This window comes from Peromyscus californicus, unplaced genomic scaffold, assembly GCF_007827085.1.
Source record: "Peromyscus californicus insignis strain IS unplaced genomic scaffold, ASM782708v3 Scaffold_10__1_contigs__length_136768540, whole genome shotgun sequence".
Classification (NCBI taxonomy): domain Eukaryota; kingdom Metazoa; phylum Chordata; class Mammalia; order Rodentia; family Cricetidae; genus Peromyscus; species Peromyscus californicus.
The window spans coordinates 1,705,337-1,727,055 of record NW_026294391.1 but is presented as its reverse complement, the minus strand read 5'-3'; the positions used below and the strand labels follow the sequence as shown (position 1 = coordinate 1,727,055).

Here is a 21,719-nt window from a genome sequence, read left to right as displayed (position 1 = left end):
GATAGGCTTTCTCTTGTCCTTTGTACCAACTTATATGTCTAGTTCTAGCAGGTTTTATAACTGGACTTTTAGGAACACATGTCAAAATCTAACTTAAATGAGCTTAAAAAACAGAGTTTTCTGGTAAATGAACAGGCCATAGATTGCTGCTGCTTTTGAGAATTGTTATATCCGGTACCCAGAGCAGCCCTGAATTTTCTACTGTTGATTTTAATTTCCTCTGATTTAAGTTTTCTTCTAATCAGAATATCTATATCAGATACTGTGCCTTCTTCCCACTACTTCAAATACTACGTTGTGGCTGGAGGTGCAGCTCACTGGTAGAGTACTTGCCTACCATGCATAAGGCCTTGGTCTCTACCCCCAGCACTGCCAAAAATGAATAAAAATAAACCTTAAGATAACTTGCTGGTCTAGCTTGGGTCCTATGTCTTAGACCCAGGAGATAGATGTATATACATTTGGGGGAACGGGAAGTTACTCAGATTCCGATCACATGGACTTTAAGTAGGTCCTCATTAATCTTTCATTCATACAGTTACTGAGTACTCATTATGTAATGAGTGCTGTTAGACTCTAGAGTTAGCAACATGAATGACACAGATGATCCTTACTTTTTTAAAATATAGGCATGTTAAAAATGGACTCTTAATGTGCTACAGTGATTTTTAAAAAAGACAAATTACTGGCTCTGAAAAGCAAATGACAAAGGTTCTGAGCCACTCTTAAGGCAAGTGAGAGAAGGCTGCCCTGAGGAAATGTTGATTGAATTGAAACCTGACTTGAGTAAGAGTGATCTATTTAGTAAGGTAGAATAATGATGAGCAGTCCAGAGTAAGACAGTAGGATAGTACATGTAAAGCCATGGGAGAAGAAAAGACCATGCTGCAGGCACTGAAAAGAAACACTAATTGTTGGATCACAGAGACTGAATGGACACAGATGGAGTTAAAAAAAAAAAGGTTAGTACTACCTCTGACAGTGCTGTATAGTTCTGAAAGAGGTTTGGAAGCCATACAAAGTTTAATCAAGGAATAAAAGTGACTAATAGCCACAGCCCATGTGAATAACTCAATTCCCAAGATAAAGCTTTGTTTGGTTAACTAGCAAAGTTCATACACTTGGGATTTAAATCTAGGCACCATACAATATCTGTTATGGGTCCAAACCTGGCTCTGGTTCTGGCTTTGTCTCTTCCCAGGAAGTAGTTATTGTCCTTTCTTGCTATCAGGAAGGGGGATAGGCATTTCTCTCTTTCCTTTTCTTGCCCCCAATCCCCAGGGTCTTACGTAGCTCAGGGTGGCCTGGAACTCACTACATAGCAAAGACTTGCCTTGAACTCAGAGTAATCCTTCTGCCTCTGCCTCCCAACTGTAGAGATTTGGGACATGTGCTACCATGCTTGGGGAGGGTAGACGTTTCTTCATTCTTGTTCCTTTAGTTTCCTGATCAAAGTACTGTCCCAGTTTTGTATACCTTTTAAGGCTGAGAAGGGCATCTGGGTACCCAGCTAGGCTAATGATTGGCATCTGTGCAAAAGAAAGAAAGAAAGTGTACCATTTTATTTTGAAAGAGCATGTTTACAGGGTTGGCCCTGGACTTTTGTCTGGGAACCTGATTTTCAGGAGGGTTCTGCCATTCATTCCTAGAATTAATAAAGGTAACTTATTGTACCTGAATTGTGTTGGTACTGGCATGTGGTTTGTGCTGAATGCCTGTTTTCTTTCTTGGAGTCTGGAATTTTGGTTTATGTGAGTCAGAAAGTAACTGTGTGATTACCCCAGTATAAAATGTGGGCACTGCCTGGGTGGATCTCTGGGAGTCCAATTAACGAGAATGAGGAGGGTTTATATGAGCGAGAATTGTTGAGACCAAGGTTGGATAAAGCACAGGGACAAATAGCCAAATGAATGGAAACACATGAACTATGAACCAATGGCTGAGGGGTCCACACTGGATCAGGCCCTCCGAATGGGTGAGACAGTTGATTGGCTTGATCTGTTTGGGAGGCATCCAGGCAGTGGGACCAGATCTTGTGCTCATTGCATGAGTTGGCTGTTTGAAACCTGGGGCCTATGCAGGATCGCTTGGCTCGGCCTGGGAGGAGGGGACTAGACCTACCTGGACTGAGTCTACCAGGTTGACCTCAGTCTGTGGGGAAGGCTTTGCCCTGGAGGAGATGGGAATGGGGGGGGGGGGTTGGGGGGAAGGTGAGGGGGACGGGAGGGGGGGAGAACAAGGGAATCCGTGACCGATATGTAGAACTGAATTGTATTGCAAAATAAATTAAAATAAATTAAAAAAAAAATGTGGGCACTGAGTCTTTAGTGAGGTTCACTAGTAGGCAACATTTGTTGTCATAAGATGTTACTGGACAAATTGTCTGCTGTATCTATAGTAGGAAAAGACTCTTGGAAGTTTGTGCCTGATCTCTCCTTCACGTGTACTCTATCTATAATGATGGTACTTGTATTGTTTCATTGTAGTAAATCATATCCCTGAGTTATATATTGAGCCCTGTGAGACTTCCTAGTGAATCACAGACTCTGAAGGTGGTCACAGGGACCTCTTCCATGGCACCCTTAAAAAAATTTGGTTCTTGTTTTTTTGTTTTGTTTTTTGACAGAATATGGCTATATAGTACATGCTAGTCTAGAAGTCTGTATAACCCAAATTAGCCTGAAGTCACAGACCTCCTGTCTCCACCTTCCAAGGGCTACGATCACAGGTGTGGACCAACCATGTGCAGCTTGTTGAATTTTTTTTTCTGAGACAGTTTCTTACTATGTAGCTCTGGTTGGCCTAGAACTCTTTATGCAGACCAGGCTGGTCTCAAACTCACAGAGATCCACTTACCTCTGTTTCGAAGTGCTGGAATTAAAGCATGAATTACCACACCAGGCTTAAATATTTTTTTAAAGGTGAAAATAAGCCTGGTGAAGAACCAGAGCAGAGAAAGGGGCTCTCTGGTGGTGACAGTGGCTCATTCTTTGAGCATTCAGTGTTAGCCATAAACTTGTCATACTCTGTTCTACTATACCACTCTTAAAAAGTGGTAGTGAGCACCAGTGAGTGAAAGGGTTACACCAAGTGTTATAAATAGATACAGTTTGGAAAGAATAAATGGCCATGAGTCAGGAAATTTTGCTAGGGGAGTTTGTTTCATCTGATTAAGACCTGAAACAAAGCCATTATAATAAAATGGTTTGCTAATGGATTAGAAATTTCGTCTAATATCCAAGCTTCCCAAATTCTAACCCATGTTCCTTCAGCAAATCTTTACTGATTTCTTCTCTAGGCCCTGTGAGAGGGAACATGTGAGATGCCTTGGCTTTACTTCTAAGCTACTACCTACAAAAACACGCATCATTAACTGTGTACAGTGGAACACTCTGGACTTGTTTTTTGGTGGTTGTGATGTTATCAACTGTTAAAGTCTGTTGGTTTCTGAAAGTAAAACCTAGGAAAGCACTAAGTGAACAAAGAATGTTATATCAGTTACCTGGGAATTCCTGATGTTTAAATGATAGTTTGGGCAGTTTTAATTTTTATAATTTCTAAGTTGATAAAGTGAAATATTTCTGTTTGTACAGTTTCACACCATTGTTTCTTCTTTCTTTGTGTATCACGGGTGGTACTTCCTAAGGGAGAATATAATTATACTGAAATAATCTTGTGGAAATAGAGAAAGGCTACATAAAACACACTGGATGAAAGATCTCATTAAAAGAATCTTTGATAGTACTGAGGGAACAAAGGTGTGATGATAAAATTTTGCAACCTCTGTTTTACATTTCTTTTTTTATTTAATTTTTTTTTATTTTTATTTTGCAATACAATTCAGTTCTACATATCAGCCACAGATTCCTTTGTTCTCCCCCCCCCCACCCCCCTCACCTTCCCCCCAGCCCACCCCGCATTCCCACCTCCTCCAGGGTAAAGCCTCCCCCGCGGACTGAGGTCAACCTGGTAGACTCAGTCCAGGTAGGTCTAGTCCCCTCCTCCCAGGCCGAGCCAAGCGATCCTGCATAGGCCCAGGTTTCAAACAGCCAACTCATGCAATGAGCACAGGACCTGGTCCCACTGCTTGGATGCCTCCCAAACAGATCAAGCCAATCAACTGTCTCACCCATTCAGAGGGCCTGATCCAGTTGGTGACCCCTCAGCCATTGGTTCATAGTTCATGTGTTTCCATTCGTTCGGCTATTTGTCCTTGTGCTTTATCCAACCTTGGTCTCAACAATTCTCGCTCATATAAACCCTCCTCATTCTCGTTAATTGGACTCCCAGAGATCCACCCGGGGCCTAGCCATGGATCTCTGCATCCAGATCCCTCAGTAGTTGGATGGGGTTTCTAGCATGACAATTAGGGTGCTTGGCCATCCCATCACCAGAGTAGGTCAGTTCAGGCTGTCTCTCGACCATTGCCAGCAGTCTGTTGTGGGGGTATCTTTGTGGATTTCTGTGGGCCTCTCTAGCACTTTGCTTCTTCCTATTCTCATGTGGTCTTCATTTACCATGGTCTCCTATTCCTTGTTCTCCCTCTCTGTTGTTGATCCAGCTGGGATCTCCCGCTCCCCCAAGCTCTCTTTCCCTCGACCCTCGCCCTTCACTACCCCCACTCATGTCCAGGCTGTTCATGTAGATCTCATTCCATTTCTCTGTCATTGGGCTATCCCTGTGTCTTTCTTGGGGTCTGTTTTACATTTCTAACAGACCTTAAAAGCACAGGATCTTCTGACCACTGAAGCTGAAATTATGTATGCAGTGTTTTTCATGAAATAACATTCACCATAAAGGAGATTGCATTTATACTTGTCTTGGGTAACTAAAAATTTCTGTGCAGGAAGTTTTTAAAATGTCAGTACAGAAAATTTAGCAGTTCAAAACCCCATGAGCACACAAAAGCATTACATGATTACATGTTTGTATAGTGGATGATCTGTGAAATAATGCCTCAGAAGGATTAAAATTGAATCTCCATTCTGAGCATGTGACTGTGATCTGGAAGTATGCCAGTTAGTTGAAGCACCTGTGACTGTGACTCCTCACAGGGTTTTGTAGCTACCCATGAAGTTGGCGTCAAACAGCCTCACCACTGCAGCCATATTTGCAGGACTAGATATAGTGTCCATTGAAGGTTCCCCTCCTCTATGAAGAGACCCAGAGATGAGTTCATGCAACTCTGAGGCAGAAAATCAAAAACAAAAACAAAGCAAGAAAACATACACAAAATAAAGAAAACAACATCACTGACAAAACCAAACAAAAATAACAAAAAACCCTAGACTATCTGGCACGCATAAACCCCAACTTCCACTAAGCACACTGATAGAATACCTTTTTGTCATTATCTTCCTCTTGCACTAAATGTCATCAGGAATTCTTTGTGTGATGGCCTATGTGTAGTGTGCAAATGGAACATGGGAAGATGATGCTCAGATCTGACCTAGAAATTTGAGGTGTAGGTTGAAAGACCTGATACCTCTCTGGGTACCCATAGACCAATTACCTTGAGTCTGGTAAGTGGAATATAACTCCTAAAGGAAAGCAGGAGTTTTGAACTAAGAATAAAAAAAAGTACTTTTCAGAAAGTCTTAGTGTATTTTTTGTCCTCAAAAGTTCATAGGAATTTAAGTTCTCTAGATTGAGAATGAACTTTGGAGATGAAAGAAGAAAACCAAAGGAAGGAAGCTTCTTTGCTTGTTTTTGTATGTGAACAAAAATCTGAAATATATTGAACCATATGAAATTGCTGATACTTAAACATTTTGACTTATAGCGATAGTGATTTTTTACATTTCATCATACCAATGTTTTGAGAATATTCTCAATTTAGTATTGTGTTGGTTTTAGTTTCACCCAAAAGGGGAAAGTTCCCATAAATTCTTTTTCAGTTTTTTTTTTTTGAGATGGGATCTCATTGTATAACTCAGGCTGACCTCAAACTTGTGAACCTACTAGCCTCCCAAATTCTGGGATTACTAGCTACACTGACTAGTTATATGTCAACTTGACAAAAGCTAGAGTCATTTGGGAAGAAGGAACCTCAGATGAGAAAATGAAACCACCAGATTGTCCTGTGGCAAGCCTATGGTACATTTTATTAATTAGTGATTGATGTAGGGCTCAGCATATTATGGGTGATAACAACATTGAGCATGTGGTCCTAGAGTGTATAACAAAGAAGGCTGAGAAAGCCTTGAGGAAAGCAAGCCAGTAAACAGCATTCTTCCATGGTCTCTGCATCAAATACTGTCTTGAGGTTCTTGCCTTGAGCCCCTGCCCTGGCTTCTCTCACTGATATTTCCTGGAAGTGTAAGCTGAAATAGACTTTAACCTCCCCAGGTAGCAATAGAAAAGTAACCAAGCTCTAGAATCTTTATTCTTTGAAATAAGTTGTTATGTGCCCATTTCTTTTTTTTTTTTTTTTTTTGGTTTTTCGAGACAGGGTTTCTCTGTGTAGCTTTGCGCCTTTCCTGGAACTCGCTTTGGAGACCAGGCTCGCCTCGAACTCACAGAGATCTGCCTGGCTCTGCCTCCCGAGTGCTAGGATTAAAGGCGTGCGCCACCACCGCCCGGCAATGTGCCCATTTCTTATCAAAGTAGTATTTGCTCTTAATTTAGCTATTCTCTAGGGGAGGATTTTTAAAACCCAGAACCCTGCTGTCTAAAATACAATGCCATCTACCATATTTTATACACAATGTGATCCATCATCCAAGTAGAATGGAGGAACTTTTAGTTAATTTCTTTTCAGTATTTGATTCATCAATCCTTAGGTATGACTACAAATTAGTTGCTTCATAGCATTCCATAATTTCATCCTTTAAATGTGTGTTAGAAATTAGCTATTTATTCTACCACTCAGAATGTTTTTGGAACTCTACTTTTTTAAATTACTTTCAAAGCCACTAAACTACCAAAGGAATTAATTATTTACTTCATTTAGTAAATATCAGAGTTACAGTGTGGGTCACTATATGAGGCAGAAAGAGAGATGATATGGACATGGAGAGTGGTCCAGGAGAGGAATGTGCACAAATGCATCCATTCAAGAAAGATGGCTTCAGTGGTTAAGAGCACTTGCCCTTGCAGAGGACCTGGGTTCTGTTCCCAGGATCCACATGGTGGCTCACAACCATGTGTAACTCCAGTTTCAAGGAACTCAACATCCTCCTTTGCCTCCAGCAGGCACCAGTCACTCATGTTGTACACATATGCACATGCAGGCAAACACTCATACACATGAAATAAAATTAATTTTAAAAAAGAAAGCACCAACACATGAAAGTGGGGCACAGTGAAGGACTTAATGTCACAGAAGAGGAGACTGTATAAGGGAAGTGAGATGAAAAGCTAGCTTTGACCACATTGTGAAGTGCCTCAGATGCATAGTCTAGAAACTTAAAGTTTGTATTTTGAGCTATAGAGAATTTGAGGTTTTGTTTTGTTTGCTTGCTTGTTTTGTGTATGTGTGTGCTCATTTGAAATTTTAGCCTGATAGCTAATGACAGTTGAGTCATACAATTGAAATTATAAATCAGCCTTGAAATGTGTTTTTCTGCCTTGTTTCTAATTAAAACTGGTTTCACCCACCTCAATGGCATCTTCACTTGAATGTACTTGGAATAACGCTTGATTGCTTCCAAAACATAAATTCATTCTCTAAGGGGAAAATACCTCTGTTGACCTTTATTTGAAGAAATACTGTGCCGAAGGAACAGAAGGCAAATCCAAACAAAAAAAACTGTCCTGTGTATTTAGAGAGAATATATTGCTGTAATAAACATTTGCTACTCTAGAGGCTTTCTCAAAAACCAGCTTGAAATTGGATGAATGAGTTTTGGTATATTTGTTTTGAAAACAAAATATTTCATGGTTACATGTGTATAATTAATCTTTTGAGTTGGTATCTGCCTTATCTTTACTGGAGTATATTGAAGGGTAACGCTGGTGGAAATAAGGTGATTGTAACTAAAAAAGAGAAGGATTTCAATGGCAATGCTGAGTTTTCATGAGGAGCTTAAAACTCTTGAGATAAAAAATTATGATGTTAGTGCTGATGGTCTAGTTAACTGCTAGTTGCAGGTGCCATTGTCTCTGGTCTAGGGAAATATGACTGCCTTGGCATTAGATAGGATGAGAAGCATATGATACACTAACATTTCATATTTGTGTGGCTGCTCTTAAGGCAGCTTCTTTGACCAAGTGTTTAACCGTGCTATGATCATAGCATTAGTTATTTCATCTTCCTTATTGGATCCTAGTAACGGTATCTACTTTGTTAGTTTAGATTGTATCTAAATTAACTCAATAGTAGGCATAGGTAATCATTAATAACTGTCTTCTGAGTTCTATCAGTTAACTATGTTATATCACTAGTTAGAAGAGTAGTTGGTACCTGCGGGTCCATTAAGTAGGTTGGATTCAGTTGAGCAGTTATGTTGTTCTAAGCTAATCCCGTTATGCATATTATCAACTACAATAAAGCAGGGAGCTGCTTCTGAGGTTGACTGTCCAACAATTGGGACAAAGATAAAGGGTAGGAACTCTAGGCTACATGTCATTCATTCATCTAACAGCAACTAGCCCTGGCTTTTGTAGTGTCTAGGAAGTATAATAAGAATGGGAAGCAGCAAGACTTCTTGAGGCCTAGGCTTAGAACTTATACTATACCTCTGACATATTCTATTATTCTAACCAAGTCAGAAGGCAATCTAGAGTCAAAGTACTGTAAAGTCACCTTGAAAAGACACCAATAAAGAAAAGGTAGAGTTGGACATGGTGACATAATACTATGTTCACAGCACTTGTGAGGTTGAGCCTGGATGATTAGGAGTTTGAGGCCACATTTGGCTATATGAGACCCTGTCTCACCACTCCTCCAAAAAATAAGAAGGAAGGAGAAAGAAGAAAAGGAAGAGGAGGAGGAGGCAGAGACAGAGAACTGAGATCATTTTTCTTTCTAGGTTTATTCTTGTTTTGAAGCAGGATCTCACTATGTAGCCCAGGTTGGCTTTAATTTCTGATCCTCCTGTCTCATCTGCCTAAGTGCTGGCTTATAGATATATGTTACCTTACCCAGATCTCTCTAGATTCTTAAAAGTTACTCCTATGACATCTTTATTTTATTTTTTTATAGTTCTGGGGAAATAGAACCTCAAATCTTGCACATGCATAGCATACTACCACTGAGGTACATCCCTGATCCCTCCTGTAACATTTAAAAATGCCTTGAGTCTGCCTTGTTAATTGGAACAGTTTTGAGCTGTCATATAAGAAGTCTAACTAGAGGTGGAAGTGTAGTTCAATGGTAGAGCACTTGGCCTAGTGTGCATGAGGTTCTTCATTTACCATCCCTGGTACCACAAAAATGTTTTGACCCATTCCCCCCCCCCCCCCCCGTGGTGGTTAATATTAATAATTTATTTGATCAGATTTACAAGGGCCTAGGAAAGAATCAGGTGGAAAGACCTACTCTGAACATAATTAGTACAATCCCATAGGCTGAGTACTCTGATAGACTGTAGGGGGAAAAGGAGAAAGATTGTTAGCAAGCCCCGGCCCCCATGTCTGTCTGTCTGTCTGTCTCTGTCTCTCTCCTTCTAGGCTTGTTACTGACCTGCCCTTGCCATCTCCCTATCCCTACTCCCCACCTCCTTTCTTGGATGCCCAGAATTGAGTTTCTCTGCCCTCTCAAACTCTCTTTGTCATGACTGAAACCATGAACCAAAATAAATCTTTCTGCTCATGTTTTGCTCATAGCAATGAGAAAATCTGACTGATATACTACCCAGGACAAAAAGGCCTCATGTAAATGCCCTGATGATAGCTTCAGCCTAAGTACAGCTATCTTGGTCAAAGGTGCCAATGAGTAAAGAAACCTTAGATGATTCATTCTATCTGTTTGAATCTTCTCAACTGAGGTTCTATGCATTGTGGAGTTCTACACATAGAAAAAACAATCCGTAGTCTCTTCTGATTTCCTGACCCACAGGATTTATGAGGTGAGAAAGTGGTGACCTCTTAAGTTTTATAGTGGTTCTTTTATACAACAGTCAATAAGTAGGTAGCATAAATGAATGGATATGGCTGTATTCCAATAAGAAAAATTATGGACCCTGAAATGGCAATTAAACAAAATTTTATGTGTTACAAATTATTATTATTTGATTTTTTTTCTGCCATTTAACTCTAATCCAGAGTTGACAAGAAATAAATGAGCCAGGAAAATAAAACCTGAATATGGTATCATATACATATAATCTCAGCACTAGGGAGGTAGATTCATTAGATTCACAAGTTTTGAGGCCAACTAGAGCTACACATTCAGACACTATCTTTAAGAAAACAAAAGGCTGGGAGCTGGAAAGAGATGGCTCAGCAGATAAGAGCACTTGATATTCTTGCAGAGTACCCAGGATCCATTCCCAGCACCTATGTGGTGATTCAAAACTATCTGTAACTCCAGTTCCAGGGAATCCAATGTCATCTGACCTCCCTAAGCACCTAGCATGCACATGATATACAGACATACATGCAAATAGAACACTCATACACACAAAAATATAAATCTTCTAAAAAAAATGGTTAGACCCCCACACCAATAAAACCAAACAGTAGCTAAAGTATATATGCCAAGAAAACTCCACAGTTTCTCTTTTTTTATTTTTAAAAGATGTATTTGTTAATTGGTTTATTCATTCATGTATTTATCTAGAGAGAGAGAGAGAGAGTGTGTGTGTGTGCGCGCGCGCGCACACGTGTGCGCAAGTGCACACACACACACACACACACACACACACACACACACACCATGTGATATTTGCTTCTCTGAAATGGGCTTTCTAGTTGCATTCATTTTCCTGTTAATAAAATAACTCTGTGTGTGTGTGTGTGTGTGTGTGTGTGTGTATGTACATGTACCACAGAGGTGCACTTGTAGAGGCCAGAGGATAACTTGTGGTACTCAGTACTCTCTCCTTCCATCTCAATATGGGTCCCAGAGATCAAACTCAGGTTGTCACACTTGGCAGCAAATGTTTTTTTTCTTGCAGAACCTATCACTGGCCCTCTACTTTTCTATATCTTAGGAGGTGTCAAAAATTAAAAAAGAGCCGGGCGGTGGTGGCGCACGCCTTTAATCCCAGCACTCGGGAGGCAGAGCCAGGTGGATCTCTGTGAGTTCGAGGCCAGCCTGGGCTACAGAGTGAGTTCCAGGAAAGGCGCAAAGCTACACAGAGAAACCCTGTCTCGAAAAACCAAAAAAAAAAAAAAAAAAAAAAAAAATTTAAAAAGTATTTTTTGGTGAAGAAGCTTGAAAAGATAGTTTGAGCATATAAAGCATGGGAGTGGGAACACAGGTTTTAGCATTGTTTGGCATAAAACTGAGGCAGAGTATGGAGAGGGATCAAACTAGAATTAGATGAAGGTTAATTGTGGAGGGCCGTGGTGGCCTTGACAAGGATATTAGTAAAGGCCTTAGGAACAAAAGGCACCTATTAAAGTCTTAAAACAAAGCAACGTGGTCCAATTTATATTTTAGATAAGTCTCTATAGCAGGTGAGAAGGGTGTAAATTTGAAGACAATGAGACTCTGAATTAGGAAGCTACTGTTGGGTTCTAGGTTTGAGGGACTATCCTAAACTTAGAAAATGGTTTCTGAGATGGGAAAGGAATGTTGATTTAGAAGATTATTTTAGCAGTTGACATGCTAAGATTTAATGATTGATAAGATGTTACAGAGTGAAGTAAAGAAAAAGCATAAAGAAATTTCTCTAGATTTTGTAACTAAAGGGGGATGTTACTGACACTAGGAAAAGAGAAAGAGACAGTAGAAAAGATAGTCACATCAATGTTGGTCATCTTCTACATTGATATATTTGGTTGGCAGGACTTTTTCTTTTCTGGCTTTATTTCCTTTCTATTCTGTTCTTTAAATATTTCCTAATATTTTTCTTTTAGATATATATTGGTTCTATAAAATAAAGGTTTCATTATGGAATTTTCATGCATGCTTTTCTATTCTTTACCCTTCTTTCCTTTTCCACTGTTCTTTCTTTCTCCCAAATCTCAAACTATACAAAAAGCTCCAGAGTGGAGGGGGAGAAAAGGGGCTGTTTCAGGAGCCTCACTAATATAAGGCACTCCAGAGAGCTACCATCATTTATAGAATAGTCAGAGAAAGTATGTTAGATGATTATATAGGAAACCAGAACAAAGCTTTTAGAAGCTAAAGGAGTTGGTTCAAGAGGGATGTAGCACACAGACAAGGGTTGGGAAACATGCAGATAGGTGACCTGTTTAAGAAGTCTGTCATAGAAGCCAAGCAAGGACAGACTATAAGTGAAAAGGAGGATACAGGTTATAGAACATTTTTCAAACATTTTCAAGTGAAAGGAAAGAAAGCAATTGAATATTACTTAGAGAAAAATGAATTAGGGTCAAGAAATAGTTGGGTATAAAGGTAGACAGATTTCTTAACAGATACAAGTATTAGTTACTTTCTTCATAGCTGTAATGTCATAGTGGAGAATACATGGTGGCAATGGCAGTAGCAGCTGTTGGCTATAACAGCAGGAGCATAGAACAATGGGTCATATTGCAGTCTGGAAACAAAGATAAATCACACCAGCTTATGGGATGCCGTGGCTCATGTTCAATGTGATTTTTTCCATCTTTACCTTGAAACACCCTCACTGATATGCCCAGCGGTATATAGTCTAAGGATTCTAAGTAATCAAGTTCACCATAAAGATTAACCATCACAAGTCCACTCCTTCCTTGTCACTTTAAGTGATCTATCACTTAAAATGGTAACATTCCACTTTGGGTCCTTAAAGCCTCTGGTTCATCCATATGGCAAAATATATTTAATCCATATTTTAAAGTCCTCAAAAATCCTTTTAAAAGTCGTAGCAAAACATTGTTCAGAAGTCTAAGTGCAGAGTCTTAACTAAGACAAGCAAAACAACTCATTTTTAGTATACAATGACACAACCTTAGTGTAAGCCTCTATGACCCCTTCAATCTTATATTTTGCATATATGTAAAACCACTACCATTCCAAATGGGAGGACTTGAGGTATAGCAAGGAAAGATTGACCCAAAGCAAGACTGAAACCCATCAGGACATCAAACCCTGTAGTTCCATGTCTAACATCTGGAATTTGTGATCATGTGGGCTCCGATGGGCTTGGGAAGCCCTGCCCCTCCAGTTCTTCTGCCTGTAGTGCATGTAACTTAGCTCCACTTTTTGTCTGCAGCTATCCTCAGTGCATGTCCCATGATCTGCATTGCAATTTGGACGTCAGTGTCAGTTTCTACAGTGACTTCTCAGGGTTTCCTTGATTGGAATCTGACTCTTCCACATGCTGCCTAGCCTCAGCAGCTTTGAAAACCTCCATGACCACTTCACTCTTGCATTTTGCGTAACTGCAAAAATCAGCATCATGTGGTTTATACTGCCAAATTCTGCTGCCAGATCATGATGTAGTCTGGCCTCCATCTACAACAGTTGTAATGGACTCTGTACAAAACCTTGGCTGCTGAAACTGGGAAAACACTTCACAGGAAGTTATTTTTGAACCAAGAACCTACCTCAGTGGCATTGCAACTCACCTCTCCCTTTCCATTGAATTTGCATTTCTACCAGTTGGAGTCTTTGGTGGGTGGAGTCTTAAGACTTCGGGTACCTTTCCTACAGTCCTGATACAAAGTGTGAGGTTTCTTTTTAACGTTTCATTTCTCTAGACCTACCTTGTCTCTGACTTGAAACTTGTTCCTCTTTCTCACTAAATTGCATGCTTTTCATAGATTGCTGCTCTCATAACACTGTAATATTGACTAAGATCAATGAGCAGTAACTATATCATTCCCTAGATGTTAGGTTTGCCTGCAATTTCTTCCACCAAACATTTTAGTCCATCTTTTTTAAATTTAGCCTCACTCAAGTTTTTAGGATGTGGACAGAATGCAGCCAGATTTTTTTTCCCAGAATGCAACAAGAATGACCTTTAGCCCAAGTCTCCAGTAGAATCCTTGTTCTCTTCTGAAATCTATTGAAGTAGGCCTCCATTGTGTATTTCTCTTGGCATTTTGGTCTTCTAGATTCCCACCATGAGGACCCATTAAGTTTGCTTACAGTATTCTAGTGCTTTTCTAGCTCACAGCTTCAAATTCTTGTACATTCTCCCTGCAAACCAGTTCAAAAGGCACTTGAACCACATAGGTTTATCATAGCAACAGCACCACTCCAGGTACCAGTGTTCTATATTACTTTACTTGTTGCTGTGACAAAGTACCTGAGAGAAAGCAACTTAAAAAAGGAAGTGTTAGCATAAGCCCTAGGTTCCAAAAAGCCAGCTCATGCACTGATATGTAAAATTAAATTAATTATAAAATAATAATAATAATAATAATAATAATAATAATAATAATAATAATAATAATAATAATGGAAGAGTTTATTTTGGCTCACAACTTGTGGATACAGTATGCCATTGAAGACCTGGAAGCATGAGCATGAGGTGATTAGTTATAGTACATGAATCATTCAAGAAGCAAAGGAAGATGAATGGTGGTGATCAGCTCTCCTTTTTAAAAATTTTACTTTTATCATCATCATCCTGTGTGTGTGTGTGATTCATGAGCACATGCATGCTATGGTATGCATGTAGAGGCTAGAGAACCTCTTTGAGGAGTTGGTTCTTACACACCATGAGTTCCAAAAGTCAAACTCAGGTTATCAGGTTAGCACAACAAATGCTTTGATCCAATAAAGGCATCTCACTGCCCCCGCCTCCCTGTTTTCCCTTTTTATTCAGTCTGGGTCTACATCCCATGAGATAGTGCTGCCAACATTAATGATGGGTCTTCTCTCTTCAGTTAATCTTCTTATAAACCCCTCTCACAAATTTCCCAGGAGTATGTCTTCTAAGTCAGTCTAAATTTAGTAAAGCTGACAATGAAGATAAGCCATCAAATTAGTATAGACGCAAAATTTGGAAGTTAAAGTGCAAGCTTGCTATACATATGAAATAATTCGTTCATTTAGAGCTGTTGAAAATTTAAAATAGACTGCCTTTTAGGTAGTAAGCCATTGGAGTAGTTGAGTAAAAGGTATCTTTTGGTCAGCTGTCTAGAAAGATAATGGTGAATGCTTTTGTGAGTCAGCTTTTATTCAGTTCTCAGTATTTTCCTCAATATTGCTTTTGTTTTGTTTTTGGAATTTTTGTCTTACTGGTTTTTGTTTGTTTTGATTTTTGTTTTTGTGGGTTTTTTTTTGAAGGAGAAAGAACATAAAGCTGGATGGTTAAGGAGATGAGGAGGAGCTGAGACGACTTGGGGAAGACGTAAAACATGATCAAATATATTGTATGAAAAAAATAGAGAAAAGGAACTACATATTAACTATTTTTCTCAATGAAACAATAACACCTGACAATAAGCAACTTAAGGAAGCATTTGTGGTCACAGTTTGAGGGCATAGGCCATCATGGCCTGGAAGTCATGATGCCAGCTACTTGAGGCTTGTGGTCGTATTGTATTGACAGCTAGGAAACAGAGAGGAATGCTACTTACTGCTCAGCTCACATGTAATAGTGCTGCCCACATTTATGGTAGATATTCCCACCTCAACTAACCCAGTCTAGAAACTCTTTTGCAAAACATGCCCTGAGGTTTGTCTCCTAGCTGTTTCTAGATCCAGTCAAGTTGATAGTATTAACCATCACACATTGCAAACGAATGGATTTTCTTTTCCCTGGCAGCTCTGCAGAGTTCTCTTATATCACTGGGCCAAGTTAATTTATTTGCCTTTGATCTTGAGGGATAAAATTAAACTTAACAGTCTTAAATAAGAAAACATTGAAACTTGAGGTCCAGGAAATTTTTGCCATGAACTATCTGCCATGCTCTAGGCTCATAAGCACTTTTAACAAGGTTTTTACTTTCTACAAATTGTACCTCAACGAGTTTCTTTTTCAGAATTTTGAGAGTTTTGTGTCTGTCCATATTTTTTTATAAAATACTGTTCTGAAATAACTAAAATAGCACTGAAAAGACTCTCTCTCTCTCTCTCTCTCTCTCTCTCTCTCTCTCTCTCTCTCTCTCTCTCTCTCTCTTTCTTACAGGTTTATTTTATTGCCCATTTATTTGCTCTAGGAGAGCGCAGTGAGTAAAATCTTTTAAGATTGTAAATTGATTAATTTCCTTTTTTTTCCAAATTAATACCTTACAGATGTGGTGGGAAAATAAGTAATCTGTACTTTTGTCATATGGTTATTCTTTTTTTTTTTTTTTTTTTTTTGGTTTTTCGAGACAGGGTTTCTCTGTGTAGCTTTGCGCCTTTCCTGGATCTCGCGCCGTAGACCAGGCTGGCCTCGAACTCACAGAGATCCGCCTGCCTCTGCCTCCCGAGTGCTGGGATTAAAGGCGTGCGCCACCACCGCCCGGCTTGGTTATTCTTATAGTAGTTAATTTTTCACTCTGAGACAAGTAATTTGGAAATACAAGACTGGGATAAATAAATTTACACAGAAACTGAAAAGAATGCAGAGGAACAAACTTCCAGTTATAGACTGGATGTAGTAGACCCGTTTCACTCTTCAATCTGTTCCCATCCAATATAATGTTGTAGGTAGTCTTTAGAGATAAAAGTAGAAAAGGATAAAGAAAACCAGGAGCCAGGAATGATCATATGTACCTATAATCCCTGTATTCAAGAGACAGTCAGGATGTTATAAATTCAAAGCCAGCCATTTTTTTAAAAAAGGAGAAAAACTAACTATAATTACCTGAATAAAAATGAAAATACAGTGTACCAAAATTGTAGAATGTAACTTAAATCTATGCTGAGAGGGAAATTCATAGCACTGGGTGTGTATACAATGAAAAGATGCAAGGCTAAAATGAAAAATCTTAAATTCTCAGTTTAATAAATGAGAAAAAGAAGAGTAAAATAAACCCAAAATAAGAATAAGGAAGGTTATATTAAAGAAGTCATTGTTATTTAAAATGGAAGTTTCTAACACTGAGGACAGATTTTTGTTTTGGACTTTTCTAATGTCCCTAGAAGATTTTCATGTGTAATAGGAACTTACCACCTCTACTGTGAAGGCAAAATATTTCTTATGTTTTAAATTGACATTAACATGATTCTGAGACCCTTTCATTTGCCTTTCAACCCTTCTTTTTTGTGCTGCTCTTCAAGTTAGTCCTGATTTGTATGTTAACTTCCATATTTCACTCCCTTTGCCTCTCTGACTGGACATGAGCTTAACAACAATCCCCCTTCACTTCACATACACATCTGCCTTGATTGATTTTAGGATTAACTCTGAAACCCCACTCACATTGGCTTGTCACACATCAACAGTTTTTTAGGCTGTGATCACCCAAGTCATTGTAACTGTGTCTTGTACTCCTCACCTTGTTACTCTGGCTTACAGAATTTTTTGATTTTACTTTTAAAGCACATAATAAAATTTCTAAGACAGGGCTATGGTTTTCAAATTTTTGAATTAATTTTATGAAAAAATGGCAAAACATCAGTAGTAAAATTGTTCACTGAACTTTTCTGAAGTATTTCAACCCACCCTTTCTGAAATCATGGCTTACTTCTAGAGTGGCTCTCAAATATTTAACTGCCATCCTTGTCTTTCCTAATTTTGATATACATCATCATATAAAAACAATACAAACCATTTAAAATCATATAAAACAAAACAATAAAATAGAGGATTAGAAGAAAAATCACATAGGGGCTGGAGAGGTGGCTCAGCAGTTAAGAGCACTGTTTACTCTTATAGAGGACCTAACTTCAGATCTCAGCACCGTCATAGTAGTTCACAACAATCCATAACTTCAGTTCCAGGGGATCCATTGTTACCTTTTTTCTGACCTCCATAGGCACCAGGCATGCACATGGTGTGGTACACATACATACCTGCAGGAAAAACACTCATACATACAAAATAAATAAATCTTAAAAATTTATTAAAAGGTCACATCCTTAAAGCAGCTTTGCTATCTGCAGAACACAGTAATAGCTTTAAATATATATATATATATGAAAAGAAAGGTTTTGTGCACTTGTATTATTTATATATGAAAAGCTACAGTAATTTTCCTCTATAAAAATTAGCAATCGCCGGGCAGTGGTGGCGCACGCCTTTAATCCCAGCACTCAGGAGGCAGAGGCAGGCGAATCTCTGTGAGTTCGAGGCCAGCCTGGGCTACGGAGTGAGTTCCAGGAAAGGTGCAAAGCTACACAGAAAAACCCTGTCTCGAAAAACAAAATAAAATTAGCAATCTAGGTCGGGTATGATAGTACATGCCCGTCATCCCAGCACTCATGAGGCTGAGGTAAGAAAAATTTCAGGTTTGAGTCCAATCTGGGATGCATATAATAAGACTCTAGCTCCAGAAAAAGATACTATGGAGGTAGAAACAAGGATCTGGAGTTCAAGGCCAATTTTGGCAACATAGTAAGTTAGAGAGTAGCATGAGTTATATGAAACACTCAAAACAACAAAAAATAGCAAAAAATGTTTATTCATTTGATTACATTATTTTCATTGCACTTAATATAGTTTTATATTTGATACTCCACAGGAAAAATAATCAACCAGCACAGAGCTGTTAATATTTTTTTAAATATTAATGGCTATGAAGTACAGTCAAATGGACTAAGCAAATTTCTGATCATATAAGTACTATTTTTAATGATAAACTATTTTTAATGATCATTGGATGATACAGTGAAGTAAAAGTGATCAGTTGATCTTTTCTATATTTATAAATGACTTCATCTTCCATGTGCCAATAGGGGAGAGTGGCTGAAGACCATAGTGGGGATGTTATCATAGTGTAAAATATATGGGCAAGTTTTCAGCCAATAGCTACTGTAGCAGAAGTAAGGAGAGCTTTCTTACAGATACTCCCAACTGCATTGGTGCCTTTGATATTAATATTCAGAATTTATCTACTATGATAACAACCTTTTTCATCATGTTGAATCCCTAGTTCAATTAATTCATGCCTCTGGAATTTGGATTTTGCATGATGGCCAGATCACGCAGTCAACAACTAGAATCACAGTTAAAGCGGTTTCTTAAACAAGAGCTGCAGTAACTGGGAAGAGTTCTTGGCCTGTGAGTAATTTAGCATGTCTACATGAGCATTCATTCGCTGGCACTTCAGTGCAGGTGAAACTGATTAGTGAGTCATAATTCCCAAGTAACTTTAGGCTTCTACTGTTGCTGAAGTTTTCCTGGTCCTGCTTGGCCCACGGTCAGGACAAATCTCTCTCACCCGCCAGTCCCACAGCTGCTCAGACCCAACCAAGTAAACACACAGAGACTTATATTGCTTACAAACTGTATGGCCTCAGCAGACCTTTTGTTATCTACTTCTTATATCTTAAATTAACCCATTTCTATTAGTCTATAAGCTGCCACATGGCTTGTGGCTTACCGGTAACTTACATCTCGCTTGTCATGGTATCGGCTGGCAGTGTCTCTCTGCTTCAGCCTTCCACTTCCCAGGATTCTCCTCTTTCCTTGTCCTGCCTATACTTCCTGCCTGGCTACTGGCCAATCAGTGTTTTATTTATTAACCAATCAGAGCAACACATTTAACATACAGAACATCCCACAGCATTCTACTGTCTTCATAATCCTCTCTTTCTAAACTTGTTTCTCTTTTCTGTACGTCTAGGAAAAAGAAATTGTCTTACTCATTTTTGTTTTGTTTTTTCATTGTCTCCTTTCTTGTGGTTAGGGAAATGCCTGACCTCTCTTAACACAGTATTAATGTGTACTTGTTATTTTTACTATCACCTGGATAAAAGTGGCTTTTCCTAATAATTGTTTTGATGATTACTTTAAATCAGGTGGTAGATGTTAGGATAAAGCGCATTAGGGGTGTATGTGCGTAAAATTTAAGGAGAAAAGCATCTCATAGTAGAATTTATTAGAAATCAAAAATCATTTTGAGTTTCTTTTATTTTCTAAAGCTAAAAATTTAGGGAATAAGAATGTGTTGCCTTCTGTTCCATCACGAGGCACTCACTCATTTGAAGGCTATATTCAGTAGACACAATTTTTTCTGTTGTTATTCTTGACGCAGCCAAAACAGTTTTTATTGGTGAAATATTTCGGCAATTTTAAGTTATCCTGGCTTTACTGATGAATAACTTAACATGCCATACAATTTATCTATTTTAAGTGTTCAATACCATTGGGTTTCACACATTTATGAAACCATCAACATTATCCATATTTTATAACTTTTCTATCTCCCCACAAAGGAGCCTTATATCATTTACAGTTAGTCCCCATTCTCACCCCAATCTACTTACTTCATGTCTCTATAGATTTATCTATTTTAAACAGTTCTTATAGATGAGATCATGTGATGATTCTCTTCCCTTGCCTTTGTGTGTTGTGATTATGATAGCATACTATGATAAAAACCTGTTTTTCACTTGCTTTTTTTTATTACATGTGTCAGTGATTTGTTTCTTTTAATTACCAAGTAATCTATAGTATGATTTTGCCACAGATATATTTATTTATTTAGTTGTTGAAAAATATCTCAGTTGTTTCCAGTTTTAAGCTATTATGAATAAAACTGCCATAAATGCCAGGTGGTGGTGGCACATGCCTTTAATCCCAGCACTAGCACTTGGAAGGCAGAGGCAGGTGGATCTCTGTGAGTTCAAGACCAGCCTTGTCTACAAAGCAAGTTGCAGGACAGCCAGGGCTGTTACACAGAGAAACCCTGTCTTGAAAAAAACAAAACAAAACAAAAAACCAAACAAACAAAAAAACTGCCATAAATACTTATGTGAATGTAAGTTTTCATTTCTCTGGGATAAATGTCCAGGAATATAATTGTTGAATTTTTTTGGTACTTGAATGCTTAATTTTTCTTTTTCTTTGATTTTTCAAGACAGGGTTTCTCTGTGTAGCTTTGTGCCTTTCCTGGATCTCGCTCTGTAGACCAGGCTAGCCTTGAACTCACAAAGATCCACCTGGCTCTGCCTCCCAAGTGCTAGGATTAAAGGCGTGCACCACCACCACCCAGCTCTGAATGCTTAATTTTTCAAGAAATGACCAAGTTATTTTCTAGATTAGCAGTACTGTTTTAAGTCCTACTAGCAAAATATAAATTGTAGTTTCTCCACATCTTCTCTAGCATTTGATATTTTCACTTTATTTTTTTAATTTCAGCCTTTCTAATAAATGTATAAAGACATCTTACTGTAGTTTTAACTTATATTTTCCTAATAGCTAATGGTATTAAGCATCTTTGTATATGCTTACTTGCCATTTGCCTTTTTGGCAAAGTATCCATTCATAAATTGAGTTATTTAGTTCCCTGCTGTTGAGTTTGATCATTTCTTTAAATATTTTAAATATATATCGACTGTCAGATACACATTTTGTAATAGATATTTAAATGTTACACATATACAATGTATGTTTTGACTATTCTATTCTGGAGCTTGGTTTACATCTGTTTTTTGTTTGTTTTGTTTGTTTGTTGAGACATGGTTTCACTAGGTTGCTCAGAGCAAAAGCTTTTCATTTTGATGAAGACAAATTTTCCTTGGCCAAATAATGCTTTGAAATTCTAAGAATTCTGAATCTATGGATCCTGTGCTTGGTCCTATATCTCTGATATTTTCTCCTATGCTTCTCTTTTAAAAA

The 21,719-nt window shown here is 38.4% G+C and overlaps 1 protein-coding gene across 7 annotated transcripts in view; it reads left to right on the top strand.

The window, feature by feature from the left end:
- Jade3 (jade family PHD finger 3) overlaps window positions 1–21,719 on the top strand; it is a 157,956-nt gene that overhangs the window by 33,548 nt on the left and 102,689 nt on the right. For 5 of the 7 annotated variants that reach the window (XM_052733412.1, XM_052733836.1, XM_052733496.1 and 2 more), the window contains one exon: window positions 16,137–16,176. The exons of the other annotated variants lie outside the window; for them this stretch is intronic. The gene's annotated coding sequence lies outside the window, so the exon portion shown is untranslated. The remainder of the gene's footprint in view (window positions 1–16,136; window positions 16,177–21,719) is intronic. 7 annotated transcript variants of the gene reach the window in all.